This window comes from Sturnus vulgaris, chromosome 1 (genome assembly GCF_052056855.1).
Source record: "Sturnus vulgaris isolate bStuVul1 chromosome 1, bStuVul1.hap1, whole genome shotgun sequence".
In the NCBI taxonomy this organism is placed as follows: domain Eukaryota; kingdom Metazoa; phylum Chordata; class Aves; order Passeriformes; family Sturnidae; genus Sturnus; species Sturnus vulgaris.
In genome coordinates, this window is record NC_142243.1 from 107,611,997 (window position 1) to 107,636,133 (window position 24,137).

General features: G+C 38.4%; 1 protein-coding gene across 4 annotated transcripts in view; it reads left to right on the forward strand.

Annotated features, from left to right (window-relative positions):
* DLGAP1 (DLG associated protein 1) overlaps nt 1-24,137 on the forward strand; it is a 395,903-nt gene that overhangs the window by 101,650 nt on the left and 270,116 nt on the right. For 2 of the 4 annotated variants that reach the window (XM_088173596.1, XM_088173605.1), the window contains exon 3: nt 5,326-5,420. The exons of 1 other annotated variant lie outside the window; for it this stretch is intronic. The gene's annotated coding sequence lies outside the window, so the exon portion shown is untranslated. The remainder of the gene's footprint in view (nt 1-5,325; nt 5,421-24,137) is intronic. One more of the 4 variants, XM_088173604.1, reaches the window with a different exon arrangement.

The window sequence follows — 24,137 nt, forward strand, 5'->3', positions numbered from 1 at the left end:
TTCAGATCTCCACTCCCTCATTTCAGTCTTTTTGACTACATTGACAACAGTTGTACTCTAGAAATGTAATTGATGTATATATTATTGTCACTTAAGCCTTTTGGAGTGCCTAGTTCAATAAAGTGTTGCTTGAGGGACCATTTTGGGAAACAATAAGTCTTTTCCAAAATTGAAAATGCAGCAACAAACTTTTTATTCTTACATGCACCATAGCAGTGTACAGGGCTTTAGGGACAGTGAAAGTGTTTCCGTCATGTTTGATCTTGCTTTGGAGTGATGACAGGGCTTCTGGTTTTGCAGTCATGAGTAAGGCTAAGTGGAAATCTCTAGAGAAAGGAACTTCCTAACTACTATATGAAAAATGTCTTGTCAGCAAAGAGAGAAAAACACTATTAAATGTTCGTAGGGAAAAAAACCCCAATCTCTCTGAGAGGGATAGAATTTTGTGGAGAAAGGAAGATTTTGCTTCAAGTGTTAGAGGTATTGTGAAAGGATATGAATTGACATAAGACTGGTAAAATGTAATAGGCTACAGGAACAGATGTTGGCAAAAGAAGTATCATTTTATCATCAGCATATTGTAATCTAACTCAGCTGATTCTGTACCAAAGATGAAGATTCATGTAATTGCAAATAAATATCTGCAAGATGACAGCATAGCAGAAGACAGTCTCAGAGATATGTTCTTTAAAAAAACCTCAAACCAAACAGTTAGAGGAGATATAGCCTATAGGGTAAATATAAAGTTCATAACAAAGTACTCTGGAAGATAAAGCAAAACATCAACCCCCAGAAAGCAAAACCTTCCAGCAAAAGGTAAGATATGTATGTAAGACATCAGTGGAAAGAAGTTTTGTAAGACAGATCAAAAATGAAATCTTAGCACTGGATGACAGCAAAGGAATACAGCTTCAACAGCATACAGAATGTCTTTATTCCTTTATGAAGGTAATTTCTGAAATATATTCACGGAATTTTGCATTGTCAGCATTTTAATGAAAGTGGTTTGAGCTAGCCTTCCTCCCATGATGATGTTTCAGAAGAGGAATGGAGATTTTCAGGCAGCTGTTTAAATAATATTAATAGAGTCTTCTACAGCATATTATGCACGACTGTTTGTGTGTGTGGACTACAACCAGCAGAGTATCTGGTGGGGAGGTGAATAGGGGCTCTTGCATTTGTAGTCGTTGTTCAGCCTGAGCAAAGAAGGCAACTCTAACTGAACATCAAAGAAACTCAACCAAAGGTTGGTGTTGAGACTTTGAGCTGTTTGAAAAACTGGCAGAAGCAGTTAGGTAACAATCAAAATTCTGTAAATACTTTTTGAAAGGGATGTGCTTCAATTTTAATTATTTTCTAGCATGCCTAGGAGAAAATTGTGCGCCTGATGGTGGAGTAAGTGGAAGTGAAATTGCCATCCTCTTTACTTCTTCAGGGGCAGTTAACAGGTGTAGGAATACGCTGGAGAGCTGTTTAGATCACTTTTTCCCTTCCAAAGTACTTTTAGAAAAAAGAAAATAAACCCAAGCATGCAGCATCACTAGTGTGATGTAGCATCCACATAATTTCAATGCGCATAAGTGAACATGATATTTAGACCATGGATCTGAGGCATAGGAGTTATATTCCAGTTGCATTTTTATGTCTGTAACAATACTGGAGTATGTGTGTAAGTAATTTTCAGTTCTGTTATATTCCAAATTGTTCAGCATTGCGGAGTCAAAGCAGTGATGCTGCTGGTTCCCTGGTGTCTGAGCATTTTGTCAAATTAAATTAAAAGTCTTGTTCAGGCGATTGAGTCTCTATAAAAGGTTTGAATTATTCTGTTTGCTCTAATTTGTTATCACATAGGAACTACGAAATTAGAAAGAATATAAGAATTTTGGGGGGACTATTTGGTGGTTTTAACCATTAAACAGTCTTTAGTTTTCCCTGTTCATTCTGCATTTTCCCAAGCTCATCATAAAATAAAGAAAGGGTACTATTTCCTGCTCTTTATCTGTGCAGTTACATTTCATTGACTAGAGAGAATAGAGTGTCCTGGGCAAGACAAGATCATTATAAAATGTGTTGTCCTGTAGCTGTAAGGAGTATTATAATGATCAACAGAGGGCATAGTTAGCTTACAGAAGCAAGAGTATGGTGTCTCATACCTTTTCAGAACTTGTTTTACTAACCTCTATGAAGTTATTTTGGGAACATCAAATAATTTCTTAGTCTTGGTAACCTCCATGCTTGCTTTCAATTTTTTTCTGATCCCTAAATTTGGGGCACCTTACTGCAGCCTAGCAGTGATGGATATATATACATTATTTTTTGTTCATGACTTCTCACTTGCAAGTTACAGGTGCCTGCTTGAAGCACTAGTTGGCAATGATTCAGGAATCTTTTTCTTGTTATTCTCTATTAAAAAAAAAAACCCAAACCCTGAGTATCTAAAGCTGAATCTATTCTCTCTTTTGAACAAGAAAGAAAGAGGAAAAGGAGAAACTTACTGATGAAATTTTCTAGAATAGAGTTAGGAACTCTGGCTGAGCAGATGCTTACAGTAACTCTCATGACTAGAAATAGAAAAGAAATATGACTTCTCTGTGCAATTTGGTGCCTGAGCTAACAAGCCCTATGAAGATAGCCATGCTGCTTCTAGAGACTGCAACCATTGCATATATCTTGCTGGGCTGTGTGGATTTGTAGCTGAGTTCATTTCTAGTTATAAATATCAGCTTAATTTTCTGGTAACAGTAGTTAAGTTTAAAGGGATCAGTTTTTTGGTGAGCTTTGAATATGGTGAGGATATCCAAATGTGGATTCCTACCAGTCTTGTAAACCTAGGAATGGAAATTCTTCTGTTACTATGTCATCATATAGGAATGGTATTCCCCAATTTAGTATTCCCACTGAAACCATCCAAACCATGTGCTTATTAATAACTCACTCTTTCCCCCCCACCTCCTGCCATGCCATGACAGAGTAGAATAGGAGGCACAAAAAATGAAGACCTTGAGTTGAGATAAGGACCATTTACTGGAAACAGCAATGAGATAAAAAACAGTAAGAGCAACAGTAATAATAAAAGTACTAGTATAAGAAAAAAAGACAAACAATTCACCTGTGATTGCTCACACCCCTCCATGGAGACCCCCCAAAATACCTGACCACTCCCTCCTCAATGTCATTCCATCTCTTCCTCTATCCCTGGAAAATAATGTGAGGAGTTGCAGAATAACCTCCAAATCCTAGCCATGCTCCCTCCTACTGCAAAAATTAACCCTGTCCTGGCCACACCCAGAAATGAAAATAGAAATTTTTCATAAACTTTAAATATGATAAAAGCTGTGTGACTTTTAATTTAGCTAACCCTTTGAAAACACAGCTGGAGAACAGAAACTTGACGTTTGCAACAATCTGGAATGCTATGCCAGGTATTTATCTAGATTATTGGAATAGATTCTTGAGTGCAGTCTGTCTGGGAAACTTCACTGTAAAATAGTGACACGCCATCAAGAGAGAAAAATAAGTGTGATTAGGTAAACGGTCAGTAGTTGCATAAATAAATTGAGCATGTTAAAATCTGTAAACGTTCCTTTATGCACATTGACAGAGGTTATGTTACTTCTACAGGGGGATGATAGTGCCTGGCAGGGCCTGTAAAACACCCATGAAGAGGAATTATGTGTATTCCAGAGGGAAACTGCACTAAATCTGGTGCTTAAAGTCATTTAAAAAGTGAAAATTCCTCTCTAATCAATCTGCTTACTGAGTGCTTACTAACAGCCCTGTACATAGTGTTCCAGGAGAACACAGCCCAACAGTATAGGTCACATCTGGCTCTTTCTTCACATTAGATATTAATGCTAGTTTTAAAAGTATTTCCAGTAAGTGTAGATATTGTTCAGGTTAACAGCTGGCAGTCTAGAACTTCTCTGTGTTGAGCCACTCCCTTTGTTGCTTTGTTCCATCTGAAAGTTCTCATGTCTGGCCTGTGAAGAGACCCTGCTGTGACTGGATAATTCCTGTGAATAATTTTGGGACTCCTCATTCTTGGAAGAGGTGTATTTTCTTAGTTACTGTCAGGTGCTTTATTAGCAGAATCCTTTTCAGATGGGTGAGGCATCATTGCTATGCTTCATGGTAGATTTTCTCAACCTCTCCCAGTGTGTTTTCAGCATGCTCATTTTTAACACCACCTTCTTAAGCAGTTATCATTCCTGTGATTCCCTTGAGCCTCACCCTGCTGAAAATATACTTTATATTGACTCCATTTCACCTATTATCCTGAAAAAAAACATATTTTTGTCAGGTAACCCATAACCCTTCTTGAAGGACACAATGACTCAGCCTTGCAGAAGGGAAGCCAGCACACCCAGTTTGCATTTTGGACAACTCAGAAGTTCACCCAAATTAACCCTCCGTACCCAGTATATGGAAAATCAGGAAAACTGAGGTATATACACACTGATCTGAGAGTGGGAAAGCAATGATTTTCATTTAAATTATAAGTCTCTTCATTCAGTTCCTGTCATCTGTTTGTCATACTGAATTTTACACAATTATTTTGTCCAGGATCTAGAAAACTTTTCATCTAGTTTAAAGTATTCTAATGCAGAGGAAAAAAAAAAAAGGAAATAAGAATTTGAATAATTGGTAGTATATTTATTTAATTTGTTTGCTATTACACACCTTAAGACTGATGCTACCTGGGGCTTCATTATGACACTAGAAGATTGGGATGTGGGGAATCATTGTCCTTGCTTCTCAGAAAAGCATCATTTTCTTTTAACTTAAGACCTCTATTCAGAGGTGAGAAATGGATGCTATTACCTTGTATATTATATATTGTATTATTTTGTAGATGCTAAATTCCTTCAAAATAGACCATCTTTAAGTAGTAAGCCTCAAGGTGCTTAGAAAAAAGCAAAATATACTACAATGTGGTCTGAAATTAGGATGATGTGCCAAAGAGAAGGGTTGTTTTGGGTCATAAATATTCTATTTAAGCCATGTGTATTTTGAATTATGCTTGTAGTTCAGCTCAGAAAGACTAATTTTTTCAGTCTCTAAGACTATGCAGGTATCAGCCAGTGCTGAATTCTCAGGATGCAGTGCTGCTCAGGATTGCAGATGGGTACTTACTGAGGAAGTCAGAAAAGTGTGCTTGTGAATCCTGAAACAGAATCTGCTTTTGGTTGCAAGGCTTGCTTTAGTCAGTGTCATAGGAGATAGCATTGCACCTCAGGCCAGAAAATGTGACTGTTTAATGTTTGAGACAGATCTCATGCTTAAGCCCAGAAACTGAAGTATAACTGTTGTTTGTTTTTATTTTAGCAGGAAAAAAGCAATAATCCCAACTGGCAGTCCAAAAATAACCAGATTGGAGGGTGGAAGGAAAAAGAAGGAAAAGGGAAGACTAAAATGGAGAGGTAAATTGTTATTGTGTAGCCACAGTTCCCTTGCAAGAAGGAGCAGGGAGGCAGCATTTTATCAGGAGTATGTGGGGATGTAATGGTGGTATGGTGACTGCAAAGGAGGAGCAGAGACACCACTGCTACACCACACCACTGGAAATGATTAATGAGATCTGTGGGAGAGAATGGGGAGTATCTCCAGCTCTCCTCTGGAGATGTAAATACCTTATGGTCTGTTGTTTCATAAAGTTCCTTAAATTCCTCCTGAATATTGGACTGTTTCTAGTAATTCACTGTAATGCTATCTCTCCCCATTTCTATGGTGACTCCTGGTCTCACATAAATAGCTTTAGTCTATCGTGGTGGTTCAAGCATTGGGAAGGTCTGACTCTTTGCAATGAAAGTGTGCAGGAGCAGATTCTCACTTGTGATTCTTTTTCCTTGATCATCAGATTAATGGGAGGTGTTGTGGATGCTGTGGGGTTGTGGCATGTTTAGGCTGTGGTATGTGGATATTTTGCATTTTTGTATTTGTGGAAATTAAAAACCTCAGCCACAATGGAAGGAAAGTTATGAGTCCTGAGATGGATTCTCCCTTTTTTCTGATTCAGATATGATATCATTTGAGGACTGGAAATGTGATGGGAGGAAAGTAGAAAATGTGATACTCTAAAAGTGCTCAGAAACCAGTCTCAACATCTATTGCTTTTTTTTTTTCCTCATAAAAATAAATTTAAATGTTTCTTCTTGAACATTTTAAAAGTGCAGTATATTCTTCCTGGAAATTATTGCTGCTAGATATTACTTAGGTTGCCATTTTTAAGGTTTGAAATGTAAATGCAACACAAAGGAACATTTTGCTAGTAATTAATATTATTTATTCATATAACTTTTTTGAAATTTTATTTTACAGTTTTGTTTTATATTACATCTTTGGACTTGAAGCCTTTCTCCTACATTTTGCATTAATAATGACAGGAAAAGTTGGTCGTTTTCTCTAGTCATTTATCTCACCTATGCTTTAAAACAATAGATGGCAACATGTAATTATATTCCTTCAAACTTAAGTGGTCTGGAGAAGGCTGAAATAACCCAGACCACACTGAAAGATCATGAATGTTTCATTGAAGAAGAAAATGCAAAGTCCTGTGTTTGGGCTGGGATAAGCCTGCACAAAAGCACAGACTGGCAGGCCAGCTGGCTAGCAAGCAGCTTGGTTGCTTCTGGAGGTATTTGTGGATGAATCTGCAATGTGTCTTCGCAGCACACGGGCAGTCATGTCCCAGGCAGTGTTAGAAGCAAGGCTTGCCTTCCCCTCTGTTTGGTACTTGGGAGAGCACATTAGCAGAGCTGCAACCAGTTTGGAGCACTCCACTAAAAGAAATTCCCTGACGTCCAGCAGAGAGCTACCAAAGTGGTTGTGGGGCTGAGAACACCTGAGGCTGGTTATGCAGGGTGAGGCTGAGAGAACTGGGCTTGTCCAGCATTAAAAAGAGATGGCTGATGGAAGATTTCATTGCTGTCTTCACTACCTGAGGCATACAGAGGAGACAGAGCCAGGCCCTTCTCAGAGGTGTGTAGTGAAAGGACCAGAAGCCACAGACTAAAGGAAATTGTGGCCAAAGAGAAGGCATTTGGGGAAATGATTGGGGTAAAATCATCAGAGCAAATGTACTGTAAGGCTGAGGGATCTCCATCCTGGAGGTATGCAGAACTTGGCTTTGAGATGGGTGCTTGGACCAGATGACCTCTAGAGATTGCTGCCAAGATGGTTAGCAGACTAGTCTTAGATGGTTTTGTGCATAGTGAAAGGCCAAAAAGGGACACAAATGGGGTTTCCAATGGAATTATGCAGCATAGGAGGCATCTCCTTAGAATTGCATGCATGTTTGTGGGTTGGAGTTTGTTGGGGCTTTTTGGCTAAAACCCTTCTGACTCTTACTTTCACCTTAACTTACATGGGAACATTTCTGTAATTTCTCATTTTATGATATTTTGATTGTTTGTATGTTTGTCAGATTTGCAATCAGAATATATCTTCTTTCTCATAATAGCAGCTGATAAGGGCCTTGATGATCCAGTGCCCCATTTCTTTCTAAGCTTTGATCAGTGAAGTAGATAAAAAATCCATTTCTGAATTATTCTGGTTCGGATTTTGCCTGGATACTGTCTGTAAATAGTAGAGATGATTTACACTTATCTTTCTCTCAGTTTCTGCTTCAGGCTCTCAGCAAACTCCAGCAGATATGAAATGGGTATGACGGGCTGTAGCAATATTTAGAAGGCTCTTTTCGGAGCTGTGGTTCTAGCAACTTGTTTCACATGTAAGTAATTTTAAGTTCTGGAAGACAAGGTAAAAAGCTAGCAATCTTCCAAACAGGTGAGACCCAGTGCAATTGAGTCTCTGATGGCAGTACTTTTTAAGAATGCAAAAAGTACATTTTATGTGCTTTACTTTAAATGACTTGCTAGCTTTAAACCCATTTGCTAGACATTATTTACTCTCTGGAGGCTGCTTTCATGGACCTTCCTGAGAGCTGAAGTTACTCAGCAGTTCACCTGCTTTGAACCCACATAGATGGGCAGCTAACAAGAAAATCTCCCAAGCAAGGATTTCCAAGTACCAATGTGTCTTACTTGACTCAGATGGTTTCTTTATTGCCACATGTCAGTCATTGCATATCTGTGTTGTGCACTGTGTTCGGGCCTCCCCTTTCAGGAAGGTCACTTGGCATCTCTCCTGAGCTCAGCTGAAAGCAGTTCCTTACTCCTGTAGAAGTCTCAAGAAGTATTCCTTGTTTCCTGGGAGCTCTTGGAGCTTGGTGCGAGTTGCATGAGCTACTCTGGTAGGGGCAGCTCATCCATTGCTGCATTGATGCAGGAGCTGTAGCACCCTACTGTGCCCCATCAGGTCAGATTTTGTCTGTATGTGCACGGATAAGATGCCAAGAAATATGTTGTCACTGCTGAACCAGCTTATCCCACTTGCAGCCTGTTCCCATGGAGAGCAGTCTCTGGCAGGCAGGGCACCAGGAACAAGTGACACAGATTAGGCGGTGGCTGGTCTCCTCTCAAGGGGAGAAGTAGAGGACATGAGTGCCTGCATTGTACAGTGCCAGGGCTCAGCACAGGTGCCCATGTGTGTTCATGCTAAAAATGGAGCATCCTGGGACCATGATTGTAGCTGTGTGCATGGGTGGGCTGGTGTGTGCAGAAGACTCAGTCACTTCACTGGTAATGGCCTGGGTAGGCTTTTGGTGTAGCTGATGTTAACTTTGTTATGCAGCCTGGTCAGATGCTTGTGGTCCTGCTCCTACTCCCCCTAAAGTCTGGTCACCCCTAGTGGTGCTGGAGAAAGACAGCTTATTCCCACCATATTAGAACAGTTTGGATTATCCCAAGAAGAAAGAAAGAAAAGTGAAAAAGTGAAGTGAAAGGAGTGACTATCACACAGAAATTAATTATTTTTGTTTGATTTTGTAGTCATTATCCTGTTCTCCCTTTTACATAGCAATTTAAACTAGTATTAAACTCATATATAATCAGCTCTTACAGTCTGTTAACTAGTTTTATGCTCAGAGAAAAGCAATTAATTGCTAGCTTCCTGAAATGCATATACTTGCTATGAACTACCCAGACTGCTGTAAAAGAATAGTGTCTTCAGTTTGGCCAGCTGACAAGGCATATGGCAAACTCTTTTATGATGCCTGTTATCTGTAATGATAGCTGTTTGTGTAGCTGTGCTATTCACTGAGTAAGAGTAGAACAGTAGTGCAGCAATTGCTACTAAGTGGAACAAACTGCAAAAGGACAAAAAAAAAAAAAATTGAAGACCAACATTTTAGAAAAGTGAGAAAAAGAAAAGCGGTGCAGTCACCCAGGGGAGTTTCTATAGCAGCAGTAATCTGAAACACCCAGGCACGTTGCCAAGAGCTCCAGTAGGTTGTTAATCAAAACTTCCAAATCTCCTGCCAATCCAAGGCTGTCTTAGCATCAGAAGGGAAAGCTGTCACATAATGATGTGATACTTAAGTTACATAAAGAAATTTTCAATTTTTTTTTTGTGGGGAACATTCTTGTCCCAAGCAGACTTTTTTTTTCTTTTTTCAGCCTGTAAGAGAATCCTTCCCATTGGAATTTCAATTGAAGTAATTTATATTTAAACATTATTACATTTAATTTTTAATAAGCATACAGGATACTTTTAGATACCCTAGAGAATATATTTTCTTTTCTTGGCTGCAATTAGGTGTTCCAGTAGAAAAATGCAAATCTTGCAAATCTTACAGTTCTTGCTAGGAATGGCAAAAGGTAGTAGTAAGAAGATTAAGCAAGTGTCTGTGTAAAGCAGACACTTTAATTGCAATGTAAAATTTAAGTAAACTCTGTAAAAAACTCCCATTATCTATTTAGTTACGAGTAATATATGGCTTTCCTTCAGGCATTGAATTAACTAAAAAATAGTGTCAGCCACTTCCTGTTTGTATGGATAGTTGGTTTCTTTATATTATCACCCAGTAGGCATTTTTTTCAGCTGATGCTGACAAATCCCATTATCTAGGAGGTGTTTCTATTGCATAATCTTAGCAACAGTGAAGGCAGCAGTGATTACAGTCTTTTCCATCTTAATTTTCTGGGTGATGGATTTTTTCGGTTCGCTTGGAGAGAGAGGAGAACGGGGCAGGATGTAAAAGGAAAGTGTGCTTTTTAGTGTGGTTTTGCATTCTCCCTGCTTGCCTAGCAAGCCCTCGGTGATGCCAGTGAGGATGCTGGAGAGAGGCAGGAGGCAGAGGCAGTAACTGCTGGCCATTTGCACCGGGAGCGTTCCGCACTGTTCGCTCTGCCGGTGGTGGGGTCAGTGCTAATTTACACAGTCTGGCGTGTTTCGAGGAGAAATTCACTGCTAAGGGAATGTCTGCGAGTACACGGGGATGCCAGTGAGCTTGGAGAGCTGTGGTTTCAAGCTGTGTTTTTATAGGAGCTGTGCTGCCATAGAAACTGAGAGACTATACGTAAGCTTTGGCTTTCTATGTAAATAGCCATAAGTGCCTTTGGCCTGCCTAAATCTTGGGAGAGAGAGATTTATGGGGCTTAGGAGAAGTTCCCTCCCCCATGACCCTATTTCCCAAAAATACCATATGTCAACAGGATTCTTTTAAGGGAGCTGTTAAGAATATTAATGAAACAGAGCATCCTGTGGTTTTTGACCCATGTCAGTTGATTTGGAGAAAAGCTTTCACCAATATAGTTTTCAGCCTGTTAGAATGGAGTGGAGAAATTTGACATAGAAGTATAATTCTGAGTATTGCTTTATAGATCTCAAATTTCGTATTATAGCTGTTGTTTAGCCCCCTATACTTCTGCTTTAGCACAATTCCAGCTATTGAGAGTAGAGTCATTAATATCATAAAGATACTTGCATGACATGATAAATCAGTCTGTTATGGGCCAGAAGGCATGCTCAACAGCCTTAGGCAAAATTAATGTAAGATAATAAACCCAAGAAGATGGTATGTATAAACTGAAGTACTTTCAAGCCAGTAGGGACACTTAAACTCAGTAGTAGTTTGGCTTTTGTTTCATTTACTACACTTACACTGTAGCTATATAAGAAGTACACAGTCTTTTCTTGGATCACTGACTAGTTTAGAGTGCTGAAAGAGCCTACATATCTTAATGGATACACAGGAGGAATAAAATTCAGGCTAGCAACTTCAGATTTCTTTGGAAATGAAGCTTTACCCAAGGGTCGATAAAATAATTTCACTGTTTTGCCTATCCATCAACTCTCCTGAAAGACCATCTGCACTTCTGTCAAACATGAGGTGGCTGTCAATGCGGGTAAGTGCAGGATGGCATTGATCTAGCTGGGTGATGTGACAGCTTTGAACATCACAAGTTTCAGTGCAGGCTGGAGACCCCAGGTAAATACTCAGAAGAATGACTGGTCTTGAAAAGCCAGAGCACGTTTGGCTATGGGAGGGTGCAGTGCTCTTACTAATTGCAAGCAAGATTAGTTCCCCCATTTGATTTGGACATTTTAAGCTGTATGAAAACTGTACATCTAGTCTGAGCTATGTCTGAGTGCCTTTTCCTGCCAATGGAAAAGTGATGACATATCTTGTCTAATGTGGCTAGATGAAATTACACGTGTTGAATATCCCACTTAGATTGCTACTGAACTGAGTATGATTTTATGTACTTCAGGCCACCACAGGCCCCCCCAAGTGGAATGTGTCTTCATGTATCGCACTCTTGCTTCAATGGAGATGATAAAAAGATCACTTTTTTAAAAGAAAATGGTATACTTGGATTGCAATTCTGTGTTCGGGATAGACCACAAATTGGAATTTTATATCCAAATCCATCAGTCATTTATGTAACAGGCAGTCTAAATCATGCTTTTGATACTGACAGTCTACTTGTAGAGCCATAAATTATTGATCTGCTTCCTGCAGATAGTTTGCCCTTTCTGACTTAGACTAAAATTATTTACTGCCTTGTTTTTTTACAAATGCTTGTGTCACACAGGCCTTGTTAAAAATAATAGAGGCAAAGACTTCTTGAAGAAGTTTGAAAGATAGAAACACTGCAAGAGAGTTCAGACACCTACCTGATACTGGGTTGATCTGCTTATGCAGACCACTCTTTCATGGCAGTCTTAATTTCCACTTTTCTATGGAAACAGAACAAAATAACTTGTCCAGAAATCTGAAGGTTTTTGGAACCTTTTCACTGATTTTTTCCTAGAAATCCAGTTAAAAAATTATCAAGAAGCTGTTCTAAAATCTTATCCCTGCAAAAGGACTCTTTGCTTTGCCGCAGTGGGTTTAATGACAAAGGTGCTTCATATTGGACCTGTTTTAATAAAATGCAGTAACCCCTGTGAACTTCAAGTGTGACTTAAATTGCTGCACTATTTTTTTATTTACTTTTAATCTGGCAGGAACTGATGGTTTGATTTTAAATTTTAAAAAGCTCTTCATTTTATGAGATGTGTAATGAGTTACAAATGTAAATTTGATCTAGGAAAAGTACAAGAATTTTCTACTGCAATTGGTCCCCTGGCATTGTGCCCCAGAATGGAGATAAACAAGGACATGAAGGCTGAGGGAAAAATGTACTTTTGCTATCTAAAGTGGTTTGGTTTTAATGTCATGATTATTGCAGACTCTTGAAAGGGCATTCTTACACATGTTGGGCCACTGTGAGAAGGGAGTGTGAGAAGAACTGGAACATCACTAGGAATCTGTAATTTCTCTCACAGGTGTTTGCAGCTCTTCCCAAAGGATAGCAGAAACAAGAATATCACCATAATCTTTGACTATGGGAAAAGCAACTTTTGTTCTGATACCCACATTTACAGTCACCACTGAAACATGCCACTGTGTTACACATTTCAGCTGGGCACCTATTCCCATAATTTGTACTAACAATAAAATTAGTCTCTTCTCAGAATCGCATTTAATACACTATTTCTATTTTTCACATTCAGCCCACATGGTTCTATGCCTGAATAAAAGCAGATTGGCTTCCTTCTTTATTCAGACACTCTGGCTAACCGTCATGTACATAAAAGAACTGCATCAAAGTTACCACCCACTGAACATACACTTTTTTTTCTTCATGAATTGGGTCCAATCCCTTTTTAAAGAAGCTGTTAAGGGATTGGGTAGCTTCTTTGCATGTTACGCAGATTCTTCCCACTTCACAGATTCAGCAACAGCTATTGTTGGGAGCTAAAGAAGCCATTTTCCTACCAATCCAAGAGAAATATTAGTCCTGCTCCATAATAAGCTTAGTGAGTATTTACTGGATACTGAGGTAGTAAAGAACCACTAGAGATCTTGAGTGGAATATAAATAGATTACCTTTTACAGGGACTCAATGAGAGGAAGCTGAGAAATATGTCAGCTGTTTAATTATTAACATTCAGTATAAATCAATAGCAAAATAGGCTTTGATGGTGATCTTCAAAAGGGTTTTAATCATTACTTCCCTCACATAGAAAGTAAGTTTGAGCACTGGGGGTTTAGCCTGTGTTTCCCTTAACTGTACTGGAAGACTACCACTGTGGTGTTGCACTGACTTTAATAACAATAATTAAGATAGCACCAGTTTTTTAAACATATTGGCATTCGGGACTATTGCTACCACGTGGCATACCTGGGTAATTCCTGAAACACAGAGGACAGACTAATGAACAAAATTCACTTAAATCCCATTGAAATTAATTAAGTGGTAAGATAAGACTGTAGATTTCGGGCCCATGTGATGCACATGCATGGCACAGAGTGAAGTAAAAAGGTTTATGATTTTCCTTTAGTGTGGTGCTCCCCTGCCACCTGCCAGGATACTGATAAGTACACAGGATCCTGGGGACAAGGACAACTGTAGAGCCCAATTTCTTCTCCAGCCCACTTTCACAGTTTGAATTTGTGCACTTCATTTCGCATTTTATTTGATATTACAGGAAGATATGGTATGTAAGCCCCTGGGGAGTGTGTTCCCTAGTTTGTATAGAAAAGTTATTCTAAGTGAGGTTGGGAGGAGGTGTGGAATGCAAAGCAGGATGGGCAAGGGAAGAACAGTTTAATGCAGATGCAAGTGACATTGAGAGAAAAGAATAATTTTATAGTAGAGAGTACAGAGCTGCTAAACTTTCTAGGTCTTGAGTCTTGCTGCAAAGTGTTTGAGAGCCATAGCTTCCTGATGGATTCTCTATAGCTATCCAAAATAGGATCTTCCACTATTCCTGCAGTAAGTCCCCACTCCCTCATTCCATATTTCTGCAACTAAATTCATGTCCTCCCACCTTCCGGCTGCTATAACTCTGTGTTGCTTGCCCTGCTTCTCATCCCTAATGTTCAAACTGTACTCATACCAGTTTGCAAATGCTCCAGAACTGCCCCCGCCTCTAAGCACTTCTCTTACAACCTGTACATGTCCTTGCACACTCCTTCACCTCAGCATCCCTTATCTGCAAGATCCTGGAAGCTTAGAAGATGAACCTAGGGCTGCAGCTGCAGTTATGCTTTCAATATATTTAGCCTCTCTGCAGTCATAGCTAGTCTCTGTCTCTGATCTCTGTGTGCTAGTCAAGGTGCTCAGACTGTGTCCTTGCTGGGCCGTGCAGGCTCCTGGGATGGAGGGAAGCTGCCCTCTTTGTGCTGTGACCTGGCTACCAGAAGAGCTCTGGTAGAAAGGCAGTCTGTGCAGGCTGGGCTCTGGCACTGTGCTCCTCCCTTCCTCATGTCACCCTACATGAGTGTGCCTACACTCAGGTGGGAGTCTGCCATGACAATTCTGCTGTGTATATGGAGCCTTTTGTGGAAAAAACGTGAGGCAGAGAACAGCTGGGGAGAGTGGGAGCTGGTGTCTGCGAATCCCATTGGCCAGTCCAAATCCAGCTGGTGACTGGATTTCCTTTCAGTGTCACCCAGGACTTGGGGGTGGGGCTCACTGCTGAATTCATTGGGCCATCTGGGTTGTCCCATGGGTCATGTCAAAACATTTATCACCCACTATGTTTTCTGATATCTTGGTTGTTTTTTTAAATTAATAGAGCCTAAACCAAGTCAGTATATGTGACTCTTCATACAGTCAATTACACTACCTTTGCAATTTTGACAGATACAATTTAAGCTATAGTTTATGTTGTTATTTTTTAATCTTTCTGTTTCAGGACCTAGATAGAAAATATTTTCATGGGGTGGTTTGAAAATTTGATCTGCAAAAACCATATTTTGAAGTTAGTGTGCTTAATACCACATGTGAAATTTGCTCAGCAGGTGTGCTTTACTTTAGTTATTTTCTGGTGTACTGATACTGGTCATAGGAAATGAGTTTTTCCTTCTTGTAAGTAAACATCTAACAGCCACACTAAAAATGTCAGAGTGCATTATTTTATTCCTTCCTTTACCTCCCTGATCACATCCTTTTCTTGCTATTGCAGTGCCTCCTTCAATTAAATAGATAAGTAGACCTCTTCCACTGCTCATGCCAACAAATATTGCTTGGTATGGGGTTAATAGTTCACACTTGCTGCTGCTTTTCTCCTTATTGCCAAGCCAATATGAGCTTGTTCAGACTCTGTTCAATCCCTGTAGCTTCAGAATGTGAGCTCTATTGCCTGTTTCCAAATGTGTGCCTGCCTCTTGGATGAGCAAATACTTCTGCCAGGATGACAAGATTTCATACCCTGAGCCATCCAGATCATCTTACCATAATCTCACAATAATAAATCTTTGAGAGAAACATTCTCTTCTAGAAGTCCTGCAAACGTACACTGTGTTTGCTAAGGAAAATGGTTTAGAGCGATGAATCATTTCATTACGGTGGTATCATTTTTCCACAAGGGAAATTCACAGAATTATTGATGTGGAATAGCATGAAATGAAATCCAGTCTCTTTGTTTTTCTAATCATTATCTTAAATTTCACTGTTCAAAAATATATTTTTCAGTATTTCTGTTCTTAAAGTTATGCTTGAAAGAAATTTATCCTTTCCATTTTGTGCCCTTTGATTTTTCCTTTCAGGTTTTTTTATTACAAGTAATGTAATATTATAGTTCAACTGATTTATAGGTAATTATTATGCTGATAGTTACACAGAATTTTTTAAATCCCACAGCAGGTCAGTAAAATGACAAAGCTCAATATTAAGTTATCTGGGAAGACATGTTACTTGTAACCTTCCTAATTGATTAAATGAATCCACTGGTAGATTTGCTTTTGCACTTGTTTTTCCTAAATCTGTACTTTGGAGAAAAGTAGTGTAGTGACTTGCTACACAGGCAGTTTTCATTTTATATCATTTGATCAGGCAAGCTCATTTTGCTGAAAGGCTTAATAAATACTCTCTAGTGCACTAATTAGCCGAATCGGTGAAAGCTGGTAAAGTTCCATCTGCAAAGGATTGGCATAACAAATTTATTACCCAAAGTATACCCAAGCAGATGCTGATCTATGTAATACAAATGACCAAGATCAGTTCATGGAATAGTAAAAGTTGTTGGTTTTCAAGAAATCATTGATTATGGAACAGTAATTCCGAATTTTAGATTATGATATTTAAATTAACCATCACACTTTATGGAAAAGAACCATTTTTATAACCTCAAATACTTAACACTCTGTGACTCAGTCAATTGCTATCTGAATCATTTTGTATCCTGGTACTGTAAAACTTTAGGAAAATAGAAGAAAAAGTCTTTAAGGAAGTGCTTCTCTGTGGAATGTACACTTTGTGCTGTTACATAAACATTTTCTTTAAGGAAGGAAAGTTTTTGCTTTGAAGATGCCCCGTTTCTTTTTTTCAGCAGATCTGTAAAATTATTTTCATGAATTACATCTTCAGAGGTGTTTGCTGATATTCAGGATACCATATTGTTTAGTGAACATGTTTTTATTCTTGTTAAATTACTAATTATTTGCCAGATTTTTTTGTTCTCTCTTTGTCTATTCCAGCTCTTTTTCTGGAGTCTTTAGGAGTAGGGAAAAGGTGTCCTTTTCCTTGGAAATCACCAGCATTGCACTGACATTATTAAATTTCTGTCAGTTTTTGTAACTGGAGTTCTGGCATGCTGCTATGACTGTTAAATTAGGATTGATTAATATGCTTTTCATTTTCACATGCTTGTAAACAGATTTACCTTCTAGCATAGACTTTTATTTGTCCTTTTTATAGCTGATGCTAAACTAGTTATATCTTGATTAGTCTAGTAGTTATATCTAAATCAGAAAAATTAAAATAAAATCGGGTATTTTATTTCACTTGAGCTAAGAATTTAGTCAAACCTAGTTGCTTAGGGTGTCTCCATAGGCATTGGTGAGAAAAAGACAATCACAAAGCAGAGTATGTTTCTTCCCATTTATGATATTTTCACGGTTTAGAGGATACAGAGATTGTTGTTTCTCTCCATTTTCTACTAAGTGAAGCTTAGTCTGAATGCCAGACTCCAAGGTTTCTGATGCCAATACAAGCTGTATTTCCACATTTCTTTCAGGTGTGCAAGACTGAATTGTAGGGTATGTATTTGGGCTTCACTGTCTGACCGAGAGTTGCACATGTTGTTGCTGCTGGAGAGGAAGTAACCCAGATACATTTAAAACAATTGATTAACAGATGCAGTTTGTAAAGCAGCTTCATAAAGACATTGCCCCATAAGTCTACTCTTGTAAACTGTATCCACCTAGAGCATTTTCCCACACTTTTGTTAAATGCCATTCTCTGTAGTAAGAGTTGTAACACTGGCTGCAGTTTTTAGTTTTCTCTGAAATGCCTAGTACTTTTTTTTTTCAGTATTGCAAACTATTAATAGCAGATGTTGGAGGTAGGAGAGTAGGACTATCAGCACTGGCAGGTGGTCAAAGATGCTCTTTCTTCCTGTGCTATGAAAATAAGTGATTTCTGTCCCCTTGGTTGCAACAGGGTTGTCTCTCTGCTACCAAGTGAAATGTTCATGGCCCCACTCGCTCATGGCTGGCACATTTGCTTTAGGCAGGTGCTTTGTCCTGTTGAAATTGTTAGGTCTTGGCATGCTTAAAACGTTGCCTGTAGAACCCATTTGACCTACTGGCACCTAAATTTAAGCTTCCCAGTTGCGAATATGCAAGGCTGTGCTTAGAAAATTGATACCACTTGCCTGTCCAAAGGAGCATCACAAAGACATGTCTAGATTAATGAGCAAGGATATTTGCTATGCTGCAAGGAAGCTTTTGTCTTATTGTTGCTTATCAGGTGCACAGGAGATAAAGAAGTCTGAGAATGTCAATTGTCTTTTACCATAGCTAGAACTGTAATAAAAATTATCACTTCTTGCATGTTTTCTTCAGTAATTTAATTTTCTATGGACTTAGTTTCATTTGCTATTATCAAAATATTTGGAAATCTTTCTCCGGCTTTCTCATGCATGTGGAAATGAATATCTTTTTGCCCAGTAGTTACACTTTTTTTTTTTTTTTTTTTTTTTGCACGAAGTATGTTTTAAGCATCTCATTTTGTCTTCTCTACTTGTATTAAGAATCCTATTCTAATAATTTGCATCAGTACATGTCTGTGTGCCCTCAATATCTCACATACGTGAATGATGAACAGGAGCTCTGTAAATAAACTTTTTTATGGTATTCCCGCTTAAAGGCAAAGTTTAATATTGATTTAATTATTTAATAAAACATTTAAACCTCTTTTTCTTTTAATACTTTATGTACTTATCTCTTTTAATCCTTAGGCATGGAGGCATGATGTGTTTTTCTGTGGTCTGAGTACATGGACTTCTCTGACATAATTGGTAATGCATAATTTCTGAATAAATAGGTCTTGGAAATGCTTTATCAACTTAATGCACTAAGGAAATAGGTACATAAATATATATACAACCACAAAAATTATGCACATTCACAGAGACATAATCCTCTATATCTACATATTTGCATATATGCATAAATACAGAACTTGAAAAAATTGCTTCAAAATAGAAGAAAAAGTCAGTTCAAAATCAGAAACAAACACGTTTAAGGAGACATTAGGAACAGAGAGAGATATTAAGTGCTAGGAATATATATGCCATATGTCATTTTTTAAAATATATTTATATTTTAAAAATACTTATTTTTTAAATGACATAATATATATCATTAAAAAATCGGGAATAAACACTTCTAATTCCATGGTGTCAGAATGTATTGATAACCAGATGTGCATTAAATATCCTTCACTCCTGAGGTACTTGCTCCTAGAGTTTACAAAGTAATTTTAGCAGTGACTGGTCCTATGTGTACTAACCACTAGAGGGGGGATGAGACACATCTTTTGTCATGAACCTTTGCAGATAGTTGGTGGCAGAAGTCTTGAGATTCTGCAAAATCTTCATTTTTATCCTCTGTAGAGCATGGTCTTATGACTAGCCAGTCATCTGAAATCTTCTCATTTTGTGTCCTCAGGGTGTAATCCTCATTTCAGATTCATAGAATCACAGCACAAGTTATGTAGGAAAGGACCTTTGGCCATCTATGAAGATAGAGGCGATTTCCAATCTTAAGAAGGTACATCAGGACTTTGTACACGCAGTTTTAAGGGTCTCCAAGAACAGTGATTCTATAGCCTTTCTAGGCAAACCTGATCCAGAATTTGGCCACTAATGTCCATGGCTTATATTTTTCCCTGAAATTTAATTGGAATATCCTTTGTCACAGCTTGTTTCTGTTGCTTTGCAACCTTACACTGAGCATCACTGAGGAGTCTCTGTCTCCTCTTCCCTCTGATTAATTGCATACTCCTGTAATATCTGTCCACCCTTCTCTTCCTGATACTAAGGAAACCAGTTCCCTCAGTCTTCTGGTATGTCATCTACTCCAGACCTCTAGTCATTGTGGTAGCTCTCTGCTGGACTTGACCCGGAATATTAATGTCTTTCTGGGAAGCCCAGAGCCACACTTAGTTCTCACAGAGTGGTTTTACAGGTGCCAAACAGAAAGGAAGGACCAGCTTCCTGAACATGCAGTCTGCACTTGTTCCTTTAGCCTAGTCAGCAAACTTTCATGTGTCTCTCCAGTTCAATAACTCTATTACTTGCTTCTGCTTTCTATTTGATCCTTATTCTTCTCCAAACTTTTGAGCCCACCCTGGCTTCCACTCCTGGCTTTTGTCGTGTTTCTGTTCTCCATCTTACCTCCTCTCTGCCTGTGTCCATATTCCCCTCCCCACCATCTTCCTGTGCTCCATATCCAGTGAAGAACATTCATCATTGTATGTAAATGTTTCACAAACATTGGTGATCTTAGATGTTGACAAAGAGTAAGAGACATTTCAAACACATGAAAAATAAGGACTTTCAAAGTTTTTGCATCCTACCACGTTTTTCTTAAAAATAAAGGCTTCCATTGACTGCCCTTGGTGGTAGTAACAAGCAGACTGCTACGTGAAATGGAGATTGAGTACAACCGCAGAGATTGGATTTTACCATATTTTGCATGAAATTGCTTACCAGTTCTCCAGCTCTTGATTTTTTGTTCTCCAATGCATAAAGGAATGGGATTTATTCTTCCAAGTCATACATAGAATAGATTTATATGGATTTATAGGAGATTTATGTATGGTTTATATGGAGTAGTGCAAAAGGATTGCTGAAATTAATGTAATTTTTTGAAGGCAGTGAGCTGCCTTGTAGTGTTATCACAGCATTTATTTTCATTTTTTTTCTCTACAGAGCTCCACCTATTTTCATGGCCACAGGTGAAATGGCATTTTCCCTACTTTCCACGCTGTGTACCAAGCAGCAAATGTATTTCCAGGAAGAATGAGATCTACTTAGGGCATAGCTTTAAGTGAATTGAAGATTTCTCTGCATACGATGCATGTGAAAATGCTGTTATTTGCACATAATCTCTAAATATACTTGCAAAAATGGGTAACACTACGAATTATCATTGTCACATTCCATTAGAGGATTTCAGTAATTCTGCCACCGTTTTAAGGATCTCAGATTAATCTTTCAATGTACCTCTCACCTGACAGCCTGGAGCATCAAGTCCTGAACTAGGCTCTTTCAGTAGAAACACTAGGTAAATTTAACCCTACAGTCTCAAGAAAAGAGAAGGCGAGGAATACAGGCAACCGAAATTATCTATGTAAGTCGTTTAAAAATCCTTTCTAAAAATGAAAATAAAATATGTGATTGTAGTGATGAAACACAAAAGCAAATTGCATCAAATAGCACCTAGTCACTCTAATGAGGAGTCTAAGTGAACTGTGTGAACCTGTGATATGACCAGTGTGGAAGTTCATGGAAGTTTACTCTGGGTGTTAATATAGGAGAAAAGTGAGGAAAACAATACTGAATTTTACCAATAAAAAAATTAATTAAAAAAAAAAAAAAAAATCTGCTTGATAGGCTAAGCAAGGAATTCCCTTCTTCCAATATCTGACGGGGCTCCGAGCTAAGTCATTTGTCTCTCCTTCTTAATTTTGAAATAAGATGGAAATAAGGAATAAGACAACAGGATGTTTCATGTATTTGTGACGGTTTAAGAGTAGGTGTTGACCCTTATATACTAAAACTAGGACTTTCAGTGGGTACAACAGCTATATTAGTTCTGCAGTCTGCAACCTAGAGCTCTGGACATTATTACAAAATTAAAGTAGGTATAGGAATGGAACTAGGTGGCATTTTTGTTCAGGTACATGAAATATGACAATGTGGAGTATAAGGAAGAAATAAAACTCTGCAGGTAACCCTGAGTAAATGTACTTTTCAAAGAAAACAGCTGTGAGAGCTAACTTAAGTAAAAATATAAGTATGCTGCAAAAATATGGGAAAACTGCCGTGTTGCTAGAGCATATCATTTGTAATCACTACTACAGAAATTCCTATGTCAGAAAACACCAAGCTGAGTGAGTGGCTGACACACCCAGGGGATGGGATGCCATGCAGAGGGACCTGAACAGGGTCATGAAGTGAGCCCAAGTGAACCTCATGAGGTTCAGTAAAGCCAAGTGCAAGGTGCTGCACCTGGATCAGTGCAATGCCCAGTTTTAACACAGGCTGGGGGATGAGGAGATGGAGAGCAGCCCTGTGGAAAAGGACTTGGGGGTGATGGGGACGATAAAGGACATGAGCTGGCAATGAAAACTTGGAGCCAAGAAAGCCAGTTGTGTCCTGGGCTGCATCAGAAATGTGACCAGCAGGTCAAAGGAGGTGATTCTGCCTCGACCCTTGTGATTTAGACTAAATATCAGGAAGTGGATTTTTACAGTGACTGTGATGAAACACTGGAAGAAGTTGCCTGGAGAAGTGATAGATGTTCCCTCCCTGGAAATATTCAAGGTCAGGTTGCATGGGGCTCTGGACAGCCTGATCTAGTTCAATATGTCTCTGCTCACTGCAGGGGAGTTGGACTAGGTCACCTTCAGAGAACCCTTCCACCCTATTCTATCATTCTGTGTTGCTGTTGTTATTATGAAGTAGACATGAAGTTAAGTCACATCACCCATATGTGCAGTCTGAGCTCTTCACCTGTGACTATATTTACTTCTCAATATGTGCCATGTCAATTTGTACTGTGCAACCCACAAAGTCACCAAAAGTACAAGTCAAGCTGTTAAGATTTTTTTAATTTTTATATAAACATATTTCTGTTGAAAAACTGATCGTTTCTTTGCCCTTATAAGATCTAAGGATATAAATATGATCTTTTATTTTAAAAAACCTAAGTGTGCACACAGTAATTTCTTTTCTCATAAAAGTCTCAATGTTATAGTTTAGGAAAGCACTCACACATCCCTGTTTAAAAAGAAAGAAAGTGGTTAAGGACATCCTGTAAAGAATTTCTAATCTTAAGGCTGTGTTCCTTTTTCATCTTATAAGAATGATGGCTCAATACTTCTGCTTTTCAAACTGTAGCTGTCATTCCTTTTTATAGAGGGCAAAATTGGAGCAGATAGATGAGAAGCAATTTGCATAGTCATATAAAATAAGACCTTCACAAAAATAGTCTATTAACCCAAATTGTGTCAATTCCATTATTCTAGTTTAACAACTAAATGCATTTCCTCTTTTAAAAGGCATTAAACTTGCATAGTTTTTGGGGTTTTTTTGATAAATCTTTAAAAATTTTATTTGTGATGTAATCCTAAATTTCTGTGCTAGTATTTCTGGAACACAGTTAAATATCTTCCTAGGAAATAAGTTACTCTTTTTTTCTCATTGGCTAGTGTTCTAAGTATGTTCTTCTTTTGGATATACTAGTAAGTATACTCAGTAATATTTCAGAGATAGACAAAGAGTAATATTAGGCATTGTTAGGCTGCACTTATGCTTCATGAGAGGCATACAGTGATTAAGAGAGAAAGTGGTGTTCAGGTTTATTATGTGATACTTAAAAACTTATTCTGGAGAGAAGCCCAGAGAGATCTTGAACTAACAAGGTGTTCTAGCTGGTGGTCCTGTATTCTAAAGATCTTTCATTTTATCTTACATCTGCGGTTTACATAGAACATCTGAATTAAAAATATTGCACCCTTGAGCATGTGTCAATCACAGTGTAACAACTTTTACACAGAAAAACCCCACCCTTTGTCACATACAGCTCTCAAATATTTTAGGTCAAAACCTCAATTGTTATAAATCAAGGCAGAGTTGTAGAAATGTCTCATGCCTTGAATTTTGTCTGGTGAATGTTTTTTTGTGTGTTAATCAAAGTACCATACGCAGCTATTTTGATCACATATTTTACTAGTTCCTCTAGCACTACAACAGTGATATGAGAACAGAAACTGCTTGTCAGAGTAGTATTGCCATTACAAAGCTGTCCAGATTTATGCTATTTACTTCTGTAAGTAATAAAGATATCAAAGACTTACAGTGAATATAGCATTAAGGTTCAATAAGGAAGTCGTAACAATGTTGGAGAACCTTGTTTCTGGCAAGCTGAAATTGTATTTCCTGTCTACCATGCCAAGTCTTTTTTTCAGTAATGGTCTATTGCCCAAGGAAAAGATGAGCAAAACCCATTCATATTGAGGATCAGATACAGAAATATTGCACATATAAAGTAGCCAAATGTCTTGAAGGTGAGAACATAGAACTCTTAGTAGAAATGCTCTGTCCTTTCCCAGTATGGGAAGGCATTCCAGCTGGATCCCAGAATCCTGCTGGGTAAGACCAAGAATGCATCTTTCCTCCTTCCCTATCTTGCCACATCCTGCTTTCCATAGGAAGGAACCCCCTTAGAG